At 46.0% G+C, this 12,153-nt stretch overlaps 1 long non-coding RNA gene across 1 annotated transcript in view; it reads left to right on the top strand.

The window, feature by feature from the left end:
- Window positions 1-12,153, top strand: part of LOC135920153 (uncharacterized) — a 37,810-nt gene continuing 25,657 nt past the window's right edge. Inside the window, exons 1-3 of the long non-coding RNA XR_010570181.1 lie at window positions 1-190; window positions 6,643-6,937; window positions 11,264-11,386. This is a non-coding gene — a long non-coding RNA (uncharacterized lncRNA). The remainder of the gene's footprint in view (window positions 191-6,642; window positions 6,938-11,263; window positions 11,387-12,153) is intronic.

Here is a 12,153-nt window from a genome sequence, read left to right as displayed (position 1 = left end):
TCGAAGGTGTAAGACGCACATTTCTTTGAGTCTGTTCGCGACGCAAACATGGTGTCAGAAGTGGCGCCCGCCGATCTGAGGCACCACGGCTCTCGGACGTCAGACTAGCCCTGAAATGAGTACGACGCGGGCCCACTAAACAGTGCCAGACACCGGACACGCCAACGAGTGCCTTACAAGGAAAGACCAAGTAAGATGGCTTTCTTTCAAATTCCTTCTCACGAGCCCTACAGCTTCGCAACGCCCAACGATTGGCCTCCCTGGAAATAGCGATTTCTTTGCTTCCGAACTGCGTGTGGACTAGACGGGAAGCCAGAAAAAAGTCAAGTTGATGCATTGGTGTATCTAATGGGACCTCAAGCCGAGGATATCTTCAAAACGTTCAAGCTTGAGCCCGGCGACCAGAAGTTTGAGGTCGTACTGCAAGAGTACGAGGCCTACTTTGTTCCTCGATGGAACATCGCATATGAAAGGGTCAAGTTTAACACCCGAACGCAACAAGACGGAGAATCCGTCTAAGATTTTGTTACTGCACTGCACGCGCTTCCTTCCACGTGTGACTACGGGGAGCTGCGGGTCGATTTAATTGGAGATCGTCTCGTGGTGGGTCTTCAAGACCATAAGATCTCGAGAGCTCTTCAACTCGATCGGGACCTAAATCTACAGAAAGCATTGTTGGTGGCATGACAGCACGAGACCGTCAACCAACAGCAGGCAGATATTCTCCGCGTGCGAGAACAGGAAGTTCACCGAATAGCGTCCAAGAGGAGTACGTGACGAGTTGGGGAGAATGCGCCTTCGCCTGAAAGTGGAAACAACGTTCCCAAACCACGCCGCTGGTGCGGAAGAAACAGGCACAGTCGCGCGTCCTGTCCAGCGAAAGATGCAGTCTGCAGAAAGTGCGGCAAAAGAGAACACTTCGAGGCGGTTTGCCGATCAACCAGAGCTATCGGGAACGTCGAAAACCGGACTGAGGAACCAGGCTTCCTCGGAGTCGAGTCCCATTCATCCGCTTACAGGTGGGAAGTTCCCATTCTTGTTGAATCCTCGAATGTGGTATTTAAAATAGATACTGGAGCGGACGAAATGGTCATTCCGGCGGAGCCCCGGCCTGGAGCTTCACTCGCATCTTTCCCGCGATAAAACTTCAACCAGCAAAGCGCCGGCTTCAGGGGCCTGATGGTGAATCCTTTGCCATATCTGGTATGGCTGCCATGAATATGACGTTTGCAGGAACGAGAAGCCGGGAGGGCGTGTACGTACTTCAATGCCTCCAAACCCCTCTTCTTGGGAAACCAGTGATAGAAAGGCTCTGCGTAATACTACAAATCAACGTAGCGAAGAAACTGGACCCCGAATCTGATTTTCCACAAGTGTTCCAGGGACTGGGGACCTTCAAATAAGAGTACGACCTCAAGTTGAATACGGAAGCAAAGCCTTTCGCGCTGTCGTCCCCACGTAGAGCCTTTGTTCGAAAAAACAAGTCGAGAGCTCGAGCGGATGCAAGCAGGGGCGGGGGGGGGGGGACAATCCTCGGTTTCGGCGGCACAGGAAATTGGCGTCATCTCTGTAATGGGCGAACGCAAAAATCCGTTTCTGTTGCATGGCCTCGTAGATCGTCGCGCGCACGCGCGCCGATCCAGGTGGCCGAGCCCTTCCCCATCCCCAACTCCTCTCCAATCGCCCTCCCTCGTTACTACCCTCTAACTCCCTCACCTTCGACTGCTCAGCCCACTGCATGACGTTTCATGTTTCGTTATCTGCTGTTATCGCGAAGCATGCGCTGCTGTGCGTTGACCGGCGTGGCTAGTTTCGTCAGTTCTGTGGTCCTCGGTAGCTGTGTGTTTGTGCTCCGCGATGTTTCACCCGTTTCACGACTCCTACCGCTCGTGCATCGTGCGGTGGTGCACAAATACCTCAAAAACAAGTCCTGCAAGGTTGTTCCGGGTGCCTAAACACAATAGGTGAGCGCTCAGGCCCAATGACATCACAAGGCGCATGTACACGAACACAGCCCTGTCCGTTTGTGTGCTCCATGAGGCTCCGGACGTCGTTGCGCCTTGAGTGTGCTACACTTGCCTCTTCCCGGTAGAGAAAGCTGACAAATAGATGTTTCTCCTCATTGTCACCTGGTCTGTGACTTGTGTTTTTCTGTGCCAAGTCTCATTCTGCAACTTCAGTAACTTGCCCCGCTTTCCATACCGCCCTCAGTGCTTTTCCTGTGTATCACGTTCTACAAACCTACTAACAGCTGAAAAATTACTGTTAGTGTTTGTGTACTATCTCAGTAAACCCCGATGGGAAAACAGCACGAACAACCTTCATATGTAGGCATGATACGCTTTGTTTTTTTCTGGAAAGCATGAGCATTGCATGTGTCGCACATGCAGATTTTTGCAGTTCATGTTTATTATACAAAGGACAGCCCAGTAGGTACGACTTAGTGCCTTAAGTGACGTAATTTTATTGCTTAGCATTGCATTCGGGTAGAAAGAAAAGACTTGTTGGCTTGTTTTACCTGGTCTTTGATTGAGGAATAAGCCTTTCTGCGAATTTTTTCTATGTGCTGCTGCAAAAGCCGACTACCTTCTGTTCCCCTTGCCACCGTTACTCAAGTTGTGGCCAAGTGCAGAGTAATGTGTTAATGTGTGTTTCAGTTTTTAGGACAATATTATTTTTTCTGCCATGTTTTTTTTTGAATTTGTTCAGCAGTAATGAACATGTCACGCATTTCGTATACTTTCGTGCAGTTTTATAAGTAAGCTTTCTTTTAGTATGGCTCTCAAGCAAACAATGTTAGCATTTTATTCTATCTTTCAGGTATTTTGCGTGTCATTGTTTTTGCCATTACCAGTGAGTTTTCCTTTCTTATATATGTCATGACTGTGTCATACACCTCGTCCAATTTTGTGCAATATCTTGGTGCACATATCAGGAGCTCATCTACACTTAGGTCTTGAGGACGTTACATAAAAATCTTGTTTCTTTATGTGTGTACATGAAACGGCCTTCGCGTATTCTACCGCTTTCTTTTGTTATTTCACCATCTGTGAACTTTTGTCTTTAGCACTCTTGTATACGCCATGAACCTTTCACTTCTGCTCATTTTTTGAGCGTGTATCACACCACGTTGTAAGAAAAATCTGTTTTCGGAAACGAAGTCAATATAGCGAGACTAAACACCTGTTGTGTTGGAAGTGGAATTTTTTTTATGTCCCAGCACATGCTGGTATAATATGAGTATGGGCAAGACTGCGTGCGCGCTAACGCATAGCCGACGGCGCACCACGCGCCAGCTCGCAAGCAATGCCAATGTGCGGCGTAGCGCGCGCATTGTTTGCGAGCTGGCGCGACGCGCGCCGTAACAAGCGCGCTATTAAAAAAAAGCGCCGTTTACGGGTAAAAACAAAAATAAGTAAGCGGCGCGCGTGGCATGGGGGAAAAGGGGAAAGGGAGCGGAGCGGGTTGACATAAAAAAAAAGGAAAGAAAAACGTTTGGGAGATGAGGTGCCGCGCGGCTGCTGTTGCTGTTGCCATGACAACGTAAACAATCATTTGCGTCGCCATTTTGCTTTTGCGTCGCCCATTGGTTAGGGCCGTAACTGAAGGGAACCTTGGCGCTAGCGTCGAAAGAGCGCCTGCTCGGAAGCGGCCAATGGGAGCCATACGGAGTGTCCCCCCCCCCCCCTAATGGAAGCACTAGGCGTCATTTCTCCTGTCACCGAGCCTACTACATGGTGCGCACGTATGGTTCTTTTATTGAACGACACCTATGGTATGTCGTTCTTAAACCCTCGGGTGCTGTTCGAATCTGTGTTGACTTCACGGAAGTCAACAGATATGTTCAACGAGACCGGCATCCCATCGCAGCCGTCGAGTACACCATCGGAATGCTACGGGGAGCCAGCACGTTTTGGAAACTCGACGCGAACTCGGGTTTCTGGCAGATACCGCTGCGTGAAGGGAGCAGAGAATACGCAACTTTTATCACACCGTTCGGACGATTTTATTTCAACCGGCTTCCGTTCGGAATTTCGACGGCCCCCGAACATTTTCAAAGTCGTCTGCCACATGGACGATGTGCTTATTTGGGTTGCCACGCATGACGGTGATGGACCGCCTCCGCACAGCGGGCATGAACAGAGATAAGTGCGAATTCAGTGTCAGGCAGATTTCATTTTTGGGACATACAATCGGGAACAACGCAGTGTGTCCCGATAAGCAAAAGTTTGACGAGGTGACAGAAACGCCACACCCGACGTCCAAGATAGAGTTACGGCGCGTATTGGGCATGGCAAATTATCTGGCCTGATTTGTGCCCCGTATGGCGGAAGTCCTTCAGCCTCTTTCGTCCATCATGAGCTCAAGACAGGATATTGTGTGAGGTCCCGCGCAGGAAGCCGCCTTCAAGAAGTGGAAGACTCTTCTTTCATCGGACCCTGTTCTCAGAATCTGATTCAAAGATGGAAACAGTGGTCACAGCAAATGCTTCATCAGACGGTCTTGGAGCTGTCCTGCACCAAAGACAAAAAGACGGTCAATTCAAAGTGATGTCTTATGCTTCCAGAAATCTTACAACCACCGAGCGGCGATACGCCCAAATTGAAAAAGAAGGACTTGCCCTCGTGTGGGCTAATGAAAAGTTCCGTGATTATCTCGTAGAAAATCACTTTAGCCTCAAGACAGATCACAAACCACTCGTATCTTTGTTTCGGTGAAAAAGATTTGACGAACTAACAGCGAGGTTACAAAGAATGCGCATGCGTCTGATGCGCTACACGTATGACATTGTGTACGTTCCAGGCCGGGTCTTGACGGTGGCGGACGCGCTTTCTTGGTCACTTCTTCCCCAAACGGAATCCCTGGAATTGGAGGACTAGATCTAGGGCTATTTGCGATTGGTGACTTCATCAGTCCCGGTAATAGCGCCGAGGTTACAGCTTATCGCCCAGGAGCAAGAGCAAGACCGGTATGTCAAGCTCTTATGAACCTGTGTACAAAAGGCTGGCGTTGGGTTTGACATGAAGCCTTCCTGGAATGTGAGGCAAATCATTGCCCTTGTTGAAAACCTGCTGATGTGCGGCTCTTGGATCGTGATCCCATCGACACTACGGCAGCCTATCCTTAAAATAATTCACGAGGGACACTTCGGCATTGAGAAGTGCCGGGCACGTTCCAAGAGCTCAATTTGGTGGCCAAGTATCGACGCGGACATTGAACGACTTGTTAAGAACTGCCACAGCTGCCTCAAGCAGAGCACCTACCGAAAGATGCCTCTGCAACAGATTAAGTTTCTAGATAGGCCATGGCAGCGCATTGCGATGGATTTATTTTTTCTTGAGGGAAAATGGTGGCTGATCATCACGGATTATTTTTCACGATACCCGGAGCTCGTAGCGCTGAAAAACCTGACTTCGTCAGCAGTAATAAACCACTTCAAATCCATTTTCGCCAGACACGGGATTCCGTAAGTAGTTGTTTCTGATAATTGGCCACAATTCTCAAGAGCCTTCGGCGCTTAATTTTCAAAGTTGGCATCAAAGTACAACTTTCAACACGTGCCATCTAGCCCTCACTATCATCAGAGCAACGGAATGGCAGAGTCCACCGTGAAAATTATCAAGGGCTCCATAAAGAAAACTGCTGACGCTTATAAAACTCCTCTGGCCTACAGAGCAAGCCCACTGAAAAACGGATACAGCCCCGCCGAGCTGCTCATATGGAGACGACTGCGCATGGCCCTACCCACATCCAGCGAAAGCCTCTAGCCTCGGACACCAGACTTCCAAGAACTGGCAGCTTTCGAGAGGTCGCAGCGTCAGCGCCAGAAGTAGAGACTACGACCGACGTCACGGAGTGCGCGATCTGCCCGAACTGTCCGAAGGAACAGACGTATGGATCGTAGACCTCGAAAGAAAAGGAGTTGTTCAAGGAAGCACAGACGAGCCCAGATCGTACTGGGTCGACTCTGGGGAAACTTCTCTACGGAGAAATCGCACTCATCTCCTCCTGCTGCCTCTTACTAGTTTAGAAAACAGCCGAGGAAGAACGCAACTGACAGCGGAATCACCAGAAATAGGCGATGATGAAAGAAGTAGCGCGCGACAGTGTAACGATCCCTGGCACAATCACCTACGAAGCGGAAGGTGTGTGGTTCCTCCAGAACGATTTCAAGCTTCGTAACAAAAGTGGCTTCATTAAAAAAAGAGAGACAGAGGAAGATGTGCGCTAAGATAGCTCACCAGCTTGGGCAGCGTCAGCACTTACAGCGCCGCTGGGGCACTCTTGATGCGGTCTATAAAAGCCGCTGCTCTCTGATAATAAAGGTTCTTTGGTTGTTGCTTGTCGAAGGTGAAAGATGCGCACTTCTTTGAGTGTGTTCGCGACGCAAACGCTGGCCATCTTGACTAGTGGGATGTCCGGCCGATCAAAAGGCTACATGAACAACAAAGACGAAACGGTTAAATATCCATCCACATAGGTTCTACCAAAGTCACTCATTTCCCTACTATATTGATACTTTTCGAATAAAATTCAAAAACTAATTGCGTAATCTTGTCCAAGAGGCCAAATAACAGAAATGCCAAGCGGCAGCAGCACCGAGCGAACATAACCACTTACTCTGCTGCCGAAACTGTGCAGATACGACGGAGAGCGGTCTTCACCTGGATCGTCTGAAGTTGCCCGGCCCCATCGGACACGGCGGGCTGCCTGGGTTCCCCTGCCACTCGTGACCGTTCTACTCCTGTTCCACTGCACGACCGGCTTCGCACGAAATCACTGCTGCTATCATCGCTGCAACCATCCAGTGCGCCTGCGCGCCGGACGGAGCCATCGACCATATAAATATCGGAAGCACCTGGCGAAGCGTTTCATTTGGCAGTGGCAGCAGCACCGAGCGAACATAACCACTTACTCTGCTGCCGAAACTGTGCAGGTTAGTTTGTACTCACATTCTTCTTTTTGATGGTGCTTGTGCTGCGGTCGCTGCCAAAGACCTGTAGTGTACTTTCATGTGTTGGTTCTAGCGACATCTTGTCGCAGTGAAAACCATGTCTAACGTCTGCTGCACTTGTAATGTGGTCTTTCTTGAGAATGAAGGACGCGTAGTTTGTTCAGAGTGCGCACACGAGTATCATTTCGGAAAATGTGCGGGGCTGGCGGAAAAGTCTTTCAAAGGAAAATCTGACGCTGCAAAGAAAGCGTGGCGATGCCAAGATTGTCGGAGCCCGGCGTCACATGGTAGCTGCAGTGACGAAAGCAAGACCGATGCAGATATAAAGGCTATCCTTACATCTATTAATCTTAAGCTTGAAAGCCTGCCAGCCCTCGTAACTCGAGTGGACGCCATAGAAGAATCTATCACGCACATGTCTGCCATTTTTGAAGATTTAAAAAACACAATCGGTGTGCAAGAAAATGAGATTAGAGTGCTCAGAAAGAAGGTGCAAGAACTTGAGGAAAGGGATAAAAACAACTTATCAGCTCAAGTACAACTTCGACGAGAAGTAAATGATCTTGAGTTTAGAAATAGGCAGCTTAATTTGGAAGTTCATGGTGTTCCTTCTCTGAAAGATGAAAACTTGCTCACGATATTGAATGAGGTTGCCGATAAGCTCAAGGCACCTCATCTTGTTGAACAGGACATTGCCGCGGCACATAGGCTGCCCGCTCGGAAAGATAAGATACCCGGCATAATCGTGCGCTTCACAAGGCAGGCGATCAGAGAATCGTGGTTGAGCAAGAGGAACAACCTAAAAGACAGTAACCCACACATCTTCATCCAAGAAAACTTAACCAGGCACAACCGAGAACTGCTTCTAGCAACAAAAAACTGGGCGAAAGAGGCCATGTTCAAATATGTATGGTATACCCAGGGGAAGGTTCTTGTGCGTATGACGGATGGGGCAAACGCAATCCATATTAAAGGCCTTGAGGACCTTCATCGCCTTCAGCCAAAATGAAGTGTGTAATGAGTGCTATACTTAAGGGAAGAGGGCAAAGATGTATGAGCACACTTTTTACTCACCAGATGACCTGAACATTATGGTATCTAATTTTAGGTCTTCCGTACTAAAATGTGTACACCTAAACGCAAGGTCTGTCCGCAACAAAATATTTTCTTTTGAAGAATTCTTCACTAAATTTTCTTTTAGCTTTTCTGTTATGTTCAGTGAAACATGGAGCACGAACGAGAGTGACGTTTTCAGAATGAAAGGCTACAATACGTACTACATCAACCGCCCTTGTGGTCGCGGAGGTGGCACTGCAATTCTCACTTTGGAACAAATGGACTGTGAACTGCTTGATTCATTTAGCATAGTGACTCCAGACTATGAAGTGTTAACTTTAATTGCAGATAAGGAAATATATTCGGTCTGTTATCGGCCGCCAAATGGGCATATTTCAACATTTTTTGACTTTTATGAAGGCTTTGTTTCATTTGTTGTAGAAAACAAGTATAAGCTGATCGCCGCAGGTGAATATAATATTGATATGGGTGTTAACACACTTACTAGTACAAATTTTACCAACCTTCTCTTGTCATATGGATTTGACAACGTTATTAAAGAGCCAACAAGAATAACAACTGAATGTGAGTCAGTACTAGACATCTTCATAACAAACCTTTCATCGCAAGATATAATAGCTGGTGTCCTATCATGTTCCATTAGTTATCATCTTCCCGTGTTCCTTTGTTTACAAGTTGCCCGCACTGTAAACTGTTCTTCTGCTACAGTTTTTACCAACCAGTAACCGATACGGCTCTTGACGCGTTTAGGAACGAGCTGCTTCAAACAGACTGGCGTGAAGTACTGAATAGTCATGATGCTAACAATGCCTACAATGTTTTTTTAGATACCTTCAAAAGATTGTACAATGCGAATTTTCCTGTTAAAAAACGTAAAAAGAGCAGAAAAATTCGAAAGCCATGGGTCACACATGAACTGTATCAACAAATGAGAGTAAAAGATAAGCTCTACAGACAGTTCTTAAACACCCGTAATCCTGATGATTTGGCCGTCTTTAAACGGTATCGGAACCAACTAACGAAACAACTGCGTACTGCACGTAAAGAGTACTTCTCACCTTTTTTGGACGACAAAAATGTGCCGAGTGAGTTGCTATGGGACAAATTAAACACGCTCTTGCGTCGCGATAACCAACGTACCTGCATTTCTAAACTAACAATTGATGGCCAAGTTTTGCACGACGCGGAAGTGGCTGATGCTTTCAATATTTTTTTTTTACAAATGTTAGTACGCCAGGAAGCTCCTCAAATGCATGTCAGTATATCAGCACGCGGAATGAAAAATCAATATTTCTACAGACAGTGAATGTACAGGAAGTAATTTCAACAATAAAAAATTTAAAGAACAGCAGCAGTAGAGATATCGACGAAATTCAAGTCAAACCAGTAAAGTATGTCGCAGATGTCATTGCACCAGTTCTAACGCATATTTTTAACAAATGTTTGACGACATCGACATTCCCAGTGCAAATGCAAACCGCAAAAGTAGTAGTGCTTTTTAAAAAGGGAAGCCGAAATGAATTGGGCAATTACCGTCCCGTGTCTATCTTACCTATATTTTCTAAGCCCCTTGAAAAAATAATACACTGTAGGCTTGCAAACTTTGTTCATCACTGCGAAATAATAACGAAACACCAGTTTGGGTTTAGGAAGAATATGTCTACAGAATTAGCTCTGCTTCACCAGAAAGAATATATTTTAACTCAGTTTGAACGCAAAGCAATAGTACTCAGCCTATTTGTCGATTTTTCCAAGGCATTCGACCTGGTGAATCATGATGTTCTGCTGCAGAAGCTGGACTTTTACGGCATACGAGGGTGTGGATTACAGTTATTGCAATCATATTTATCTCATCGATGTCAAGTAGTCCAAATAAACAACACACGGTCACGAGTGCTGCCACTGCCTTGTGGTGTTCCACAAGGAAGCATATTGGGTCCCTTGCTATTTAACCTGTATATAAATGACATTGTTAACATTAATCAGAACGCCAAATTTATTATATATGCAGATGATACCAGCATACTTTTTTCTGGTAATAACATCGATAAACTTGTCTCTGATTGCAATGATACCATAGTCAAACTGCAGCAATGGTCCTTATCCAATTACATGAAGATTAACGAAAATAAAACAAAAGCAGTTGTCTTCCGGCCGAAAAATAAACCTGTTCCTCCTCATGCCGATATTGTTTTAAACTCTCACCCAGTTGACATTGTTGACCAGTTTAAATGTCTAGGTGTGATATTCACTGCCAATCTGTCCTGGGAACCGCATGTGAATTTTGTATTAGCCAAACTTGCTCGAATAACCGGTGTAGTTGGTCGTCTCCGGTACGTGCTTTCCACTAAAACAAAAATATTGGTCTATAATTCTCTTTTCTATCCACACGTCAACTATTGCCACCTTGTCTGGGGCACAACTACGTTCTCTAACACACAAAAAATATTCCATATGCAAAAACGGTATCTACGCCACGTATACAATGCTCGTCATACTGCGACCACTGCAGAATTCTTTCACAGGGCACATGTTATTACAGCTCACAAGCTATACCGCTACCGTTTGAGTGCTCGGTTTAAATATGAAGTGAAAAAAAATATTCATAGCCTTGATGCCTTGGCACATTTAGAAAGAAATGATAAATGTTACAAGACTAGACGTGGAGAAAACTGGAAGGTTGCTGTACCACGCTTGAATTCTGGTATGGAACGTTTGTGTTTCTCTCTGCCATCTCTTTTAAACTATTATCAGTCACTGAATTTTGATTTATTTAGTTGCTCCGCTGTTACACTTAGAGGCCTGTTTGCTCATTGACTAACCTGATTTCAGCTATTCTGGTGTTTGTTTTTATCTAGCTCAAGACTTTTTCTTTTCTTCTGCATTTATGAAGTGTCCTGATACGCTTATTGCTTGTTCATTCTTTTGTGTTGACTGTGTTTGATTGATCTGGCTCAGGATTTTTTATTTTATTTATTTGCTTTGATCAAGTGTCTTGATTTCTTTATCGCTTGTTTGTGACCTGGTGCTGTCTAGACGCTGCCTTATATATGGGTCTGCGGACTCGTCAAGCCACCAAGTGGCAGCTTTTTTTCCGTAGCCCCTCCATCTGTAGCACCTGATGGAAAATAAAGATTTGATTTGATTTGATTTGATTTGATTTGATGTGACTCGCCTTACAGAGATGGGTGAACATGTCTGAAGGCAAGTCATGATTTTCTTCTAACGCAGGTTATCGACTGCACCATCGCGCACGTACCTCATATAGATGGCAGCGCAGGCGCTGAGCTTCGCACATCGGAGACTACAGTAGTCAGGGCGAAGAACGGAGACCAGGACGCCTACGGTCACGATGTGGGTCCAGTTACCTTGTTTAGAGAGTGCCGTCCGTTGGTCAATGAGCTATGGCCAGACGAAGGCCTTGTCAACGAAGTACAGAAAGCGGACTAGATCAGTACAGCAATGGGGCGTCAGGCCGGCACCAACAGGACTGTGCAACTCATGCATGTTTTTTCGTGTTTTTTTTGCTAACGCAGTTTGGTGATTACTCAAGACAGCGTTTCACATTTTATTTAATTATGGTGCCGGTTCCGCCCCGAGGTTCAAGTGCTGATTCAAAGTACCATGCTGTTTATTATCATCCCACACGTCGCTGTGTGTTGCTGCGCAGATATGCATTCTATTTTTTTGCTTTATTTCTCTGCAGTAACGTAGAATTAAATCCCGGTCCGACTACGGTGAATCAAATTTTGGGCCGTCAAAAAGAAATAAAGACCAAATGACAGACTTTTTAAACATCGCAGGATCAAACCAGAATAGCTTTACTTGAAGTCATGACTAGATACAGCGGAAGGTGCTACGGCGCAGTTCGCAAACTTAAAGAAAGCTTATCCGCTAAATTGAATGTCTTGGAAAACTGCAGCAGGCGATGTAACCTGATATTCTACGCTGTCGCTGACAATGAAAGTCTTGAACTGCGCACTGCATATGAGAAAAAGTGCAAGAAATCTTATCAGATTGAAGAACGTCTGTGCAGATTGAGATGGCACACAGACTTGGCCGGTACAACATCAATAAACCTCTGACGCTCATTGCAATGCTCTCAACGTTTAAAGTTAAAT

Source organism: Dermacentor albipictus, chromosome 6 (assembly GCF_038994185.2).
Source record: "Dermacentor albipictus isolate Rhodes 1998 colony chromosome 6, USDA_Dalb.pri_finalv2, whole genome shotgun sequence".
NCBI classification, from domain to species: domain Eukaryota; kingdom Metazoa; phylum Arthropoda; class Arachnida; order Ixodida; family Ixodidae; genus Dermacentor; species Dermacentor albipictus.
This window is presented reverse-complemented; position numbering and strand designations above follow the sequence as displayed.